This window comes from Caretta caretta, chromosome 5, assembly GCF_965140235.1.
Source record: "Caretta caretta isolate rCarCar2 chromosome 5, rCarCar1.hap1, whole genome shotgun sequence".
Lineage (NCBI taxonomy): Eukaryota > Metazoa > Chordata > Testudines > Cheloniidae > Caretta > Caretta caretta.
The window spans coordinates 34,940,344-34,953,972 of NC_134210.1; the positions used below are offsets into that span (position 1 = coordinate 34,940,344).

General features: G+C 41.9%; 1 long non-coding RNA gene across 1 annotated transcript in view; it reads left to right on the top strand.

The window, feature by feature from the left end:
- LOC142071995 (uncharacterized) overlaps nt 1–4,665 on the top strand; it is a 31,465-nt gene extending 26,800 nt beyond the window's left edge. The window contains exon 3 of the long non-coding RNA XR_012668277.1: nt 3,458–4,665. This is a non-coding gene — a long non-coding RNA (uncharacterized LOC142071995). The remainder of the gene's footprint in view (nt 1–3,457) is intronic.
- Nucleotides 4,666–13,629: the final 8,964 nt, after the last annotated feature.

Below are 13,629 nucleotides of genomic sequence, written 5' to 3' on the forward strand. Positions count from 1 at the left end.
AATGTCACAGTATCATTTCTCTTACCCATTGTAATATTTTAATCAAGAATGAACCCTGATTTGATGTTTTTTCCATTAACTTCATGGTATGGTAGAACATCCAGATTGCAACATCTTACACTGTGTCATGAGAGTGGGCCTCTCAAGTCGGCTGCCCCAGGCTATTAAGACCTGATATCTGCCATGGACAAGTAATGAGCTATGTAGCAATCAGTGGAGGTGCAGATACTAGATCCCCTTGGTGTAAGAGGGCAGGGATAGAGAGCATGGTGTTCTCCGTAAAGTCGAGGGGGATTCTGGACTGCCTTTCCACCCTAAGGGCTCAATCCTGCTTCCTTTCAAGTGAATCGAAAAACTCCCATTGACATGAATGGTGCAGGATTAAGCCCCAGGTCTGGCATAGGCCAGATTTGCTGTTTTTCAGGGTATGCCACAGAGCCCATTTGTTTTGCCTGATCTTTGAGGAGTGTTAGAGGAGACAGAAGTACTGGCCAATGGGTAGGTGTATCATTATTTGTATTTAAAGCTGCTGTTTGGTAGAAGAGGCATTATTATTTCATTTGGTCATTTTCAATAATTGGCAGTGTGCTTAGAGCTGTGGGGCCCCCTTTTTGTTCTAAATTGAAAGAAACCACCATAAAAATAGCTATCAAGTTTAGGGGGGTTGATTCAGTCTTTGGTTACATCAGCTGGGACAATGCTAGAACTTTTAGTTGCGTGGTCTTTGGAGTATTTTCCATGTAAAAGTTTCCCAAGGTGTCCGAGTCCACTCAATGTCACTCTCTTCCAGCCTTTCCTACTTCATTGCTATAGTTTTGATCAGTGACAGACACCAGCTTTTCAATGATGTCTGTGTACGGACCATACAACTCTAAACTGGAGCTAGCGGCCTCCAACTTTTTTCTTTTCCTGGGGGTCTGGCTACACAGAGTAAAAATACTTGGCATTTGCCATCACATTTTACTGGGATTTAAATTCAATGCCCTGTGAAATTAATATAAAAATACCACTGCAAAAATCTTACACTTTCTGAAAAGGATTCTGCAAGGACAGAGTATTGGATAACAAGTTACAGGAAACTTATGCTGGTCATGTTTAGTTTGCTCCTTGCTCCTGGATGAACTTTACAGCTGCTGTGTATTTTGGAGTATTAATAAAACATATGGTATAAAAAGAGAGACTTGTGGAATGTCATTTGATTTATTGTATTTCGCTGTATAAATTGTATGCCTCTAATAGAAAGCTGCCTGTTATTGCGGGGGAAAAAATCTGCGCTCTAAGATTTTCTCTGATATTTAGTGCCATGGCATTCTTGACTATGCTTCTTTCCACTAACAGCTCTTTACATTTTAATCCAACATTGTAAGAATGAGCGGAACAAATGGCTGGGTTCATTTTAATTTATGAGAACTGATACGAGTATCAAAGCAATACATGAGCCTTACAGAAAACTTGATTTCAAATCAAATACATTTCAGGCTTTCAGATTTGTGATCTTTTCCTTAAATGGCCTCTAAGAACACAACTTCAAATATGGATGCTCTAGCTTGGGCTTCAATGATCAAATAAACATCCCTGTTGTTTATGAAGAAGTATAGGCCTATTACTTAAAAAAGTGACAAGATGAAAAAGACAACGCTGTAAAATGGTTGTGGAGGATGGTATAGTTGTCAGAAGTATCCTATATGGGAAACAGTGGGTGGAGGGGAGTAGGTTTAATTATTATCCCTGCTCCCCAAAGATTTGAATTTGGCAAGGCTATCACACCCTGGACAAATCTGTAGGGATTGATCTTACAGTTGTTAGTCAAGTAAAATGCCCACTAAAGTCAAGTATTAAGCATTGCAGCATCAGACCCCAAGAAACAAAAATAAATATTTTTCTTTACTGTCTAGGTGTGTGTGTTTCACATTTAAGATGCACCATTTGGTACCCTTTTTGTTTTTCAAAAATTTCCAGGGGAGAGTCCATTCAAACCCACTTTAAGCTGTTTAATTCAGGGGGGAATGTCATGCATAATTTACAGATCATACATATTTCTCTTATTGATTTCTGCAAACCATTCAGTTCCTTTAATGAATCATTCATCATACAGAGCACTCAGTCCACAGTATGTTGATCATAGAAGTTAAAAAAAAAAGTGTATTAGAATATTTTTGACAAACTTACTCCCTACTTCAGCAAAGCATTTAAACATATGCTACAGTGCATCCCTATTCAGCAAAGCACTTAAGCTTGTGCCGAACATGAAGTATTTGCTGAGTAGGGATGGACTGCTGAATTAAAGCCTGCATGTTTCATTCTTTGCCCTTCTTTGAAAAAGCAACGGTGTTGTGGAGCTCAGGTGTCGTGTCTGGCCAGTACTGAACAGGTGCTTATCATCGCTTCCCTATTCTCTGGCTTTTAAGCCAAGTTCTTAGAATAACACCAGTCTATTATACACCACAGCATGTCACCCCTGGAAGCAGTCCAACATCAACTTAGCATTAAGCATAACAAAGGCAGGAAGAAGGGAACACGGGTGCCAAAATTCTAAAGCTTGCCAAAACATGCACATGTGGGTGTGTTGCTGAGAGAAAAGGGAGAGTTGCAGACACCATGGATAAGTGGACCTCTACCCAGTTTATGGATGGTTACTTAGAACACATATTAAAACCAGGAAGCTTTTAAAAAATGTAAATAATTACATTAAATTGTATTCTGTTGTTTTGGTAGTTGTGTTTCTAGTCTGCATTTGTGTTTTGTGTCATGATTGTATTATTTTCTCTTTGCCTGTCCAGTAAGTAGATGGAATCTGTTTTATTGCTTTTGCTGATCAGAAAAAGCAAAGCAGACTTTAATGGAAGTTATGAGTTATTCACTAGAATTGATTGAAAGTGTTTTGATGAAAAGTGGGGTTTCATCTAATACGAAAGTTTTCATTAAAAGTCATTTGGCAAAGTGTTTCTTTCTTTAAAAAAAAACAACCTTTCAACATTTAAGTGCAATGGAAATATTTCATTTTGAAGCTGTGGGACAGTTTCTACCTTCTTTCCTTCCTTCCCACTCCTGCTCTAACTTCTTTCACTAGAAAAGTGGGGAAAGCATTTTTTTAAAAATAGAAATTACTCTGTTACTTTGTCTACTTTAAAAAAAGAAATGTTAAAAAGTAACACAAAGTTATGCTTTGCCTTTCCTTCTCCCCTCCACCCCCCGTGGGAAAAAAACAAAAGAGAGAGAAGCTTGTTTCTTCTGCCCCTTCCCCCCTTAGTTCTCTGGTCATTTTTTTTTTCAGTGGGGGGAAAAAAGTGGAAAGTTTTTAAAAATAAGAAAGTGGGATTTTTCTCATCAAAACAAAAGCAACACATTTTTCGAACTCAAATATTTTTTTAAAATAACTTCTAAAGTTTTCCATCAAAAATGAAAATTGTTTACAAAATTTTCAAATAAAATATCTTTGTTTTAATTTTTTCCACAGGAAAACCAACATGAAAACAGTTTTGACCACACCTAGTATTCACACATTCCATAAAGAAAAACAAAAAGCATGCATAGCTACCATAAAACTTTGAAAAGAAAAAGATCAGTCCAATGATATTACATTTGGGTCACACCAAAGTCTCTGGCTGGATTCTGAGTTCCTAGTGTCATCTCCTGGCTGAGGTCTTGACTTGATTACAAAAAGGGGTCAATTGAGCTCAGACAAAACCTGACCTACAAGACAAACCCCGAGAGTATGTCTCCATGTCTCTTTCCAGTGACTTTTCTGGACATTGTTAGTATCTTGTTGCTTATTATCAAATGACAGAGACACTACTTTAGTTCAAATGGTAGACACTTGTTCCTAATCTCAATCCTACTTGGTGATTATGGTGTTCATATCCATGCAACTATGGTTCATTACATTAGCAGCCTCAGACAAATAAAAATTGTCAGGCAGAGACTCCGTGACTCTACACCCCATATTCTTCATAGAAATATTGTTATGATATGAATATGGCATAACAGATATATTTTATACAAGATGGGGCATGTAAGGCATCATTGGAAAGGTTATGATTTGCTGAATGTGATTATCCAATTTGTATACCTGTATCATTTCTGTATCTGAAGTTAGGAATATTGACTATGTAACAATTACAACTTTGTGTGTTTGGTGGAACACCCACCAGACACTAGGCAATCAGCCTGAATGAGCCATTTAAGAAGGACAATAGAGCTTTGAAGATACTAATCTCCCGTCTTCCTGAGGAGCTTCCTGGGATGTTGCTTTGATACTGCAGGGTCATCTGATGATGTCACCTGATATGGAGTACCACCTTGGACATTGCTGGTATTTTCCCTCTGGAAACAAAGGCTTATGTAAATTCTATTTAAGGCTGGCGAGTAAATCAATCAGGGCTCTTCTCCATTGCCTTCATGCCCAAGAAGGAAGACTGCTGAAAGCTCCTGAAGAGACAAAGGAACTAATCTGGGGAAAGGCAAGGGCTGAGTCCAGGCTGAGACAGGGATCTATCCTGTAAAGAGAAATAATTGGAATGCTAAACTGCAGAAACTCTGCAACCTGCCTAAAACAACACTTAGGGTGAGAAATTACATTTTGTAACCTGTTTCTTTAGTGAATTAATCTTAGGTTGTGTGTTTTGTTTTATTTGCTCAGTAATCTGCTTTGTTCTGTTTGCTATCCCTTATAATCACTTAAAATTTACCTTTTGTAGTAAATAAACTTATTTCTTGTTTATTTCAAAACCCAGTTTGTGCAATTCATATCTGGGGGGGACAAAAAGCTGTGCATATCTCTCTCCACATTCAGGGAGGGGGTGATTTTTATGAGCTTACGCTGTACAGATCTTTCTATACAGTGCAAGACAATATAATTCTGGGTTTACACCCCAAAGGAGGTGTGCATGTGAGTGCTGGGTAAAGTCCTGAGCTGAATTGTCCCACACAGAGTTGATTTCAGTCTATGTCTGCAGCTGGATGTGGCCTCACCTGTGTGTGCGCGCTAGAGAGGGCTTGAGGGCCTGGCTTAGCAAGAACAGGGTGAGGAAGCCCAGGCTGGTGGAACGGGTGGGCTCAGTGGAACCCTAGCACATCAGGTGGCATCCCGGATTGGGGGGGTCCAACCCGTCACAGATTCATTATGTGTTTGTACAGCACCTAGCACAATAAGGCTGGGGTCATTAGGCACTACCTCATATGCACGAATAACAATGACAATGATAAAGTTTGAAATAGAACTGTATAATTATAGAAACCGAAGACTGGAATGGACCTCAAGAGATCCTCTAGTCCAACCCCCGCACTGAGGCAGGAGTATGTATACCAAAACCATCCCTGAGAGGTGTTTGTCCAATCTGTTCTTAAAAACATCCAGTGATGTGGATTCCACAACCTCCCTTGGAAGCCTATTCCAGGAGTTAACTGTCCTTATTGTTAGAAAGATTTTCCTAATATCTAACCTAAATCTCCTTTACTGCAGTTCAAGGCTATGTCTACACTAGCACTTTTGTTGGTAAAACTTTTGTTGGTCAAGGGTATGAAAAAGAACACACCCTTGGCCGACATAAGTTTTACCAACAAAAGCACTGGTGTGGACAGTGCTATGTCAGTGGGAGATGCTCTCCCACCAGCATAGCTACTGCTGCTCATTGGGGGGTGGTTTAATTATGCCACCAGCAGAGCTCTCTCCCATCAGCATGGAGCAGCTACACGGGAGACCTTACAGCAGTGCAGCTGCAGCTGTACAGCTATGCCACTGTAAGATATGTAGTGTAGACAAAGCCTAAGCCCTTTACTTCTTGCCCTACCTTCAGTAGACATGGAGAACAACTGATCATGGTCTTCTTCATAAAAACAGCCCTTAATATATTTTAAAACGGTTGTCAGGTCTTCCCTCAGTCTTCTTGTCTCAAGACAATATGCTCAGGTTTTTTAAAACCTTTTTACTTAGGTCAGGTTTTCTAAACCTTTTATCATTTTTGTTGCTCTCCTCTGGACCCTCTCCAATTTGTCCACATCTTTCCTAAAGTGTGGTGCCCAAAATTGGCCACAGTACTCCAGCTGAGGGCTCACCAGTGCTGAGTGGGATAGTTACCCTCCGTGTCTTACACATGACGCTCCCAGAATATTAGCCTTTTTGTGCAAATGCATCACATTGTTGACTCATATTAATTTGTGATCCACTTTAACCCCCCAGATCCTTTTCAACAGTACTACTGCCTCGCCAGTTATTTCCCATTTTGTTGTTTGATTTTTTCTTCCTAAGTGTAGCGCTTTATTGAAGTTCATCACTAGATAAACTACTATTTGACTATGATCTCTCATCAAGTTTTGCACACACCTTATGTAAATTTCATCTATACCACATTTCTATAGTTTCCTTCGAGAATGTCATATGGGGCTGTGCCTAAGGGCTTACTAAAATCAAGATATCAAATCTACAGTTTTATCTCCCTCATCCACTAGGCTAGTAACTCTATCAAAGAAAGTAATTAGGTTGGTTTGGCATGATTTGCCCTTATAACCTTATTATCCTTTCGGTACTTACAAATTGATTGTTTAATATTTGTTCCAGTATCTTTCCAAGTATCAAAGTTAGGCTGACTGGTCTATAATTCCCGATGTCCTCTTTGTTCCCCCTTTTTAAAAGACAGGTACTATGTTTTCCCTTCTTGAGGCCTTTGGGACCTCATCCTCCAAGAGTTCTCAAAGATAACTGCTAATGGTTCCAAGATTGCTTCAACTAGTTCTTTAAGTACCCTAGGGTGAATTTCATTTGGCCCTGCTGACTTGAATGCAGCACATTTATCTAAATATTCTTTAACCTGCTCTTTCCCTATTAGCTTGTGTTCACAGAATCATAGAATCATAGAATCATAGAATATAAGGGTTGGAAGGGACCCCAGAAGGTCATCTAGTCCAACCCCCTGCTCGAAGCAGGACCAATTCCCAGTTAAATCATCCCAGCCAGGGCTTTGTCAAGCCTGACCTTAAAAACCTCTAAGGAAGGAGATTCTACCACCTCCCTAGGTAACGCATTCCAGTGTTTCACCACCCTCTTAGTGAAAAAGTTTTTCCTAATATCCAATCTAAACCTCCCCCACTGCAGCTTGAGACCATTACTCCTCGTTCTGTCATCTGATACCATTGAGAACAGTCTAGAGCCATCCTCTTTGGAACCCCCTTTCAGGTAGTTGAAAGCAGCTATCAAATCCCCCCTCATTCTTCTCTTCTGCAGGCTAAACAATCCCAGCTCCCTCAGCCTCTCCTCATAACTCATGTGTTCCAGACCCCTAATCATTTTGGTTGCCCTTCGCTGGACTCTCTCCAATTTATCCACATCCTTCTTGAAGTGTGGGGCCCAAAACTGGACACAGTACTCCAGATGAGGCCTCACCAATGTCGAATAGAGGGGAACGATCACGTCCCTCGATCTGCTCGCTATGCCCCTACTTATACAAGTATAAGTAGTGTTCCTTCCCCCCTTACTGTTAATATTAATTGTGTAAAATATCTGGTCATATTTTACCTTTTTAATGAAGACTGAAGCAAAATAGGTATTAGACACCTCAGCCTTGGATGTCATCTGTTATGAGCTCTCCTTCCCCATTACACAGAGGACCTACACTTTCTTTCATCTTTCTCTTGTTCTCAATGTATTCATAGAATCTCTTTGCATTTTGTGTTTTTTGCTAGGTGTAACTTATTTTGTACCTTAGCCTTTCCAATTTTGTCCTTGCATGCTTGTGCTATTCTTTTGTACTCATTCTTAGCCATTTGTTCATGTTTCCACTTTTAGTAGGATTTCTTTTTGATTTCCAGGTCAATAAAGAGTTCCTGATGAAGCCATATTGGCCTTTTATGATTCTTCCTCTCTTTCCATCACATCAGGATAGTTTGTTGTTGAACTTTTAATACTGTCTCTGAGAAACTGCCATCTCTCCTGAATTCAGAAATCAGCCATTGAAAGTTATCTGAATTGTTAGAAAAGTAAAAACCAAGGCACTATTGATTGAATTTGACTCCTGTAGTGTACTGTTTGCCTGTGTGTGCTATATAAACCGCACACAAGGTTAAGGCTACACAGATCCCCTCTGTGGAAAGTACTTTGTGGTCCTTGGTAGTTCCTCAGCAAAGCTCACCACACTCCACATACTGATACTTAGTTATGCTTTCTGCCTGTTATACTTGTTTGACCCACTATTTTACTGTGAGCTAACAGGATACAGTATAATAGTAATAGACAATTTTGCTATAACTGTCAGTATGGTAAATGGATTGTAGTTCTAGGAAATATAGATAGCACCTCTATAGAGAATTCACTGTGTCCTAATGATATTGCTAATTCAATTCATACAACATTAGCTAATATTAACTCATAGCTTCAAGTACAGAAATTAGAAAGAAAATTGCATAAACATTCTTCTCAAGTAGAGTACTCATCTTTCATGCATAGAATAGAGTATGCATGAATACTTGTAACTGTCCAGTTCAAACCGAGCCCAAATACAAGATACAATGTGTGACAAAAGCCCCAAATGAAGGACACACAATAATTCATGCAGGAAACTAAAATGTCATAAATTTTATAGATTGCTGAGTGCAGCAATGCCTATAGACCTTTAGAAACTATAGCCCTACATCCTACAGGGTCCACAGCTCTACAATGCCAAGGCTATATTGTTAGATTAGGGCTGAACTTTTCAACCCAAGCCCTTATTAATTGTTACAAAATATAAAACTTGACCTTAATGCTAGTGTTGGATTATCCAAGCAGCTAAAGGGAGCTCAGAAGAATGTTTTGAATAGGGTTACCTGCTATGATTGTGAATTACTCTATAAATGGAAACATTTATCATGTTATTAAAAAGGTGGTTTTGTGTTTCAAATGTGGATGTATTTCTTTTAGTTCCAATGGATTGTTTAATAGCAGCTGCTCCAGAGACTCTTTCTGGAACTAAAATTGTTTGAAGTGAAGATCAAATGAGGCAACTAACCTGACCTACATAGTAGCATACGAGCTCTGATGTCAGCTCATCAGGGAACAAACTTATTGAACAAAGGAAATAGGAGAGATCCAAGGACAGCAGAGGAAATCACATTTTACTGAGTTTGAGGTTGGGAATGGTATATGCAAATTCACGTAAATTTCAGTAGTATTTGGTTTCCCTGAGATTAATTGAGGGTCACACAGTACAAATAGCTAATGGATATGCTTGTGTAATGGGCTCTCTCTTTCCTTCCCCAAAGACTGCAAAAGGAGACATTAGCCCAGAAAAGCTCTCAAGGCTAGTGCAGCACCTTCTGCTCAGTTGAGACTTGAGAGGATTTGGATTTCTAAGGTGGGTGAATTCCTTGTTAATAATGAAATAAATGATTGGGAACAGACTTGGGGTAAACATTCCCAGTGTATCTTATATATACATATATATAAGATATATACCAATATATATATATATATATATTGGGTGAAATAATTCACCCAGGTGCAGAGTGCCTGCCAAAGCCCGCAGTTCAATGGAACTCCTGAATGGGGTGTCTGGTGTATGCAAACAGAGTGGCCATGCATGGAGACCTCATCACTGGCCCTGATTTGATTAGACTACTGTGAAATGGCCTTTAGAGAATGACCTGTGGGAGACACTGCCAGATCTGCATGTAGATAGAACTCAAACTTCCAATTAAGAGGTCTGGGGGGCAGCAGCTGCATGGAACAGCACAGGATTTCATTCAAGCTCTTCCTTTTTCCCCCTCCAGGTTCCAAGTAACCTTCTCCTAGTTGATGGTTCAGAATCAGGAGAGTTAGGTCATTTAGCCTTCTCTGGGCCTGGGAATGAGTTGTTCGCTACATGGTATTATAGAGTGAATCATTAAATAGGAATTTCTCTGTTAGATCCTCTCTAGTAATTTAACTCACTCTTTATTTATTCAAAGGTCCTTTACAGAACAGAGATAAACATTTGTCATAAATATAAAGGGAAGGGTAAACACCTTTAAATCCCTCCTGGCCAGAGGAAAAACCCTTTCACCTGTAAAGGGTTAAGAAACTAAGACAACCTCGCTGGCACCTGACCAAAATGACCAATGAGGAGACAAGATACTTTCAAAGCTGGGGGGGGGGGGACAAAGGGTTCTCTCTGTCTGTGTGTTGTCTTTTGCCGGGACTAGAGCAAGAATGCAGGTCAGAACTCCTGTAAACAGTTAATAAGCAATCTAGTTAGATATGCGTTAGATTCTGTTTTGTTTAAATGGCTGAGAAAATAAGTTGTGCTGAATGGAATGTATATTCCTGTTTTTGTGTCTTTTTGTAACTTAAGGTTTTGCCTAGAGGGATTCTCTATGTTTTGAATCTGATTACCCTGTAAGGTATTTACCATCCTGATTTTACAGAGGTGATTCTTTTACTTTTTCTTTAATTAAAATTCTTCTTTTAAGAACCTGATTGTTTTTTCATTGTTCTTAAGATCCAAGGGTTTGGGTCTGTGTTCACCAATGCAAATTGGTGAGGATTTTTTTCAAGCCTTCCCCAGGAAAGGGAGTGTAGGGCTTGGGGGGATATTGGGGGGAAAGACGTTTCCAAGTGGGCTCTTTCCCTGTTATTTTTATTAGACGCTTGGTGGTGGCAGCAATAAGATCCAGGGACAAAAGGTAAAATAGTTTGTACCTTGGGGAAGTTTTAACCAAAGCTGGTAAAAATAAGCTTAGGGGGGTTTTCATGCAGGTCCCCAGATCTGTACCCTAGTTCAGAGTGCGGAAGGAACCTTGACAACATTTGTATAAAGAAAAATTCTATGTGATAGAGGACTTGAGAGAGGGGAAAAATCTGTCCCTTTAGCTGGTTTTGGAGTAACAGCTGTTTTAGTCTGTATCCGGAAAAAGAACAGGAGTACTTGTGGCAACTTGGGGTATGTCTACACTACGGAATAAGGTCGAATTAATAGAAGTCGTTTTTTTAGAAATCGGTTTTATAAATTCGAGTGTGTGTGTCCCCACAGAAAATGCTCTATGTGCATTAAGTGCATTAACTCGGCGGAGTGCTTCCACAGTACCGAGGCTAGAGTCGACTTCCGGAGCGTTGCACTGCGGATAGCTATCCCACAGTTCCCGCAGTCTCCGCTGCCCATTGGAATTCTGGGTTGAGATCCCAATGCCTGATGGGGCTAAAACATTGTCGCGGGTGGTTCTGGGTACATATCGTCAGGCCCCCCTTCCCTCCCTCCCTCCCTCCATGAAAGCAAGGGCAGACAATCGTTTCGCGCCTTTTTTCCTGAGTTACCTGTGCAGACGCCATACCACAGCAAGCATGGAGCCCGCTCAGGTAACCGTCACCATATGTCTCCTGGGTGCTGGCAGACGTGGTACGGCATTGCTACACAGTAGCAGCAACCCATTGCCTTTTGGCAGCAGACGGTGCAGTACGACTGGTAGCCGTCCTCGTCGTGTCCGAGGTGCTCCTGGCCACGTCGGCTGGGAGCGCCTGGGCAGACATGGGCGCAGGGACTAAATTTGGAGTGACTTGACCAGGTCATTCTCTTTAGTCCTGCAGTCAGTCCTATTGAACCGTCTTATGGTGAGCAGGCAGGCGATACAGATTGCTAGCAGTCATATTGTACCATCTTCTGTCGGGCAGGCAAGAGATGAGGATGGCTAGCAGTCGTACTTGTACCATCTTCTGCCGAGCAGCCATGAGATGTGGATGGCATGCAGTCCTTCTGCACCGTCTGCTGCCAGCCAAAGATGTAAAAGATAGATGGAGTGGATCAAAACAAGAAATAGACCAGATTTGTTTTGTACTCATTTGCCTCCTCCCCCGTCTAGGGGACTCATTCCTCTAGGTCACACTGCAGTCACTCACAGAGAAGGTGCAGTGAGGTAAATCTAGCCATGTATCAATCAGAGGCCAGGCTAACCTCTTTGTTCCAATAAGAACAATAAATTAGGTGCACCATTTCTTATTGGAACCCTCCGTGAAGTCCTGCCTGAAATACTCCTTGATGTAAAGCCACCCCCTTTGTTGATTTTAACTCCCTGAAGCCAACCCTGTAAGCCGTGTCGTCAGTCGCCCATCCCTCCGTCAGAGCAACGGCAGACAATCGTTCCGCGCCTTTTTTCTGTGCGGACGCCATACCAAGGCAAGCATGGAGGCCGCTCTGCTCACTTTGGCAATTAGGAGCACATTAAACACCACACGCATTATCCAGCAGTATATGCAGCACCAGAACCTGGCAAATCGATACCGGGTGAGGAGGTGACGTCAGCGCGGTCACGTGAGTGATCAGGACATGGACACAGATTTCTCTGAAAGCATGGGCCCTGCCAATGCATGCATCATGGTGCTAATGGGGCAGGTTCATGCTGTGGAACGCCGATTCTGGGCTTGGGAAACAAGCACAGACTGGTGGGACCGCATAATGTTGCAGGTCTGGGACGATTCCCAGTGGCTGCGAAACTTTCGCATGCATAAGGGCACTTTCATGGAACTTTGTGACTTGCTTTCCCCTGCCCTGAGGCGCATGAATACCAAGATGAGAGCAGCCCTCACAGTTGAGAAGGGAGTGGCGATAGCCCTGTGGAAGCTTGCAACGCCAGACAGCTACTGGTCAGTTGGGAATCAATTTGGAGTGGGCAAATCTACTGTTGGGGCTGCTGTGATGCAAATAGCCCACGCAATCAAAGATCTGCTGATATCAAGGGTAGTGACCGTGGGAAATGTGCAGGTCATAGTGGATGGCTTTGCTGCAATGGGATTCCCTAACTGTGCTGGGGACATAGACGAAACCCATATCCCTATCTTGGCACCGGAGCACCAAGCCGCCGAGTACATAAACGGCAAGGGGTACTTTTCAATAGTGCTGCAAGCTCTGGTGGATCACAAGGGACGTTTCACCAACATCAACGTGGGATGGTCGGGAAAGGTACATGACGCTCGCATCTTCAGGAACTCTGGTCTGTTTCAAAAGCTTTAGGAAGGGACTTTATTCCCAGACCAGAAAATAACTGTTGGGGATGTTGAAATGCCTATATGTATCCTTGGGGACCCAGCCTACCCCTTAATGCCATGGCTCATGAAGCCGTACACAGGCAGCCTGGACAGTAGTCAGGAGCTGTTCAACTACAGGCTGAGCAAGTGCAGAATGGTGGTAGAATGTGCATTTTGGACGTTTAAAGGCGCGCTGGCGCAGTTTACTGACTCGCTTAGACCTCAGCGAAACCAATATTCCCACTGTTATTACTGCTTGCTGTGTGCTCCACAATATCTGTGAGAGTAAGGGGGAGACGTTTATGGCGGGGTGGGAGGTTGAGGCAAATTGCCTGGCTGCTGGTTACGTGCAGCCAGACACCAGGGTTGTTAGAAGAGCACAGGAGGGCGCCGTACGCATCAGAGAAGCTTTGAAAACCAGTTTCATGACTGGCCAGGCTACGGTGTGAAATTTCTGTTTGTTTCTCCTTGATGAAACCCCCCGCCCCTTGGTTCACTCTACTTCCCTGTAAGCTAACCACCCTCTCCTCCTCCCTTCGATCACTGCTTGCAGAGGCAATAAAGTCATTGTTGCTTCACATTCATGCATTCTTTATTCATTCATCACACAAATAGGGGGATGACTACCAAGGTAGCCCAGGAGGGGTGGTGGAGGAGGGAAGGAAAAT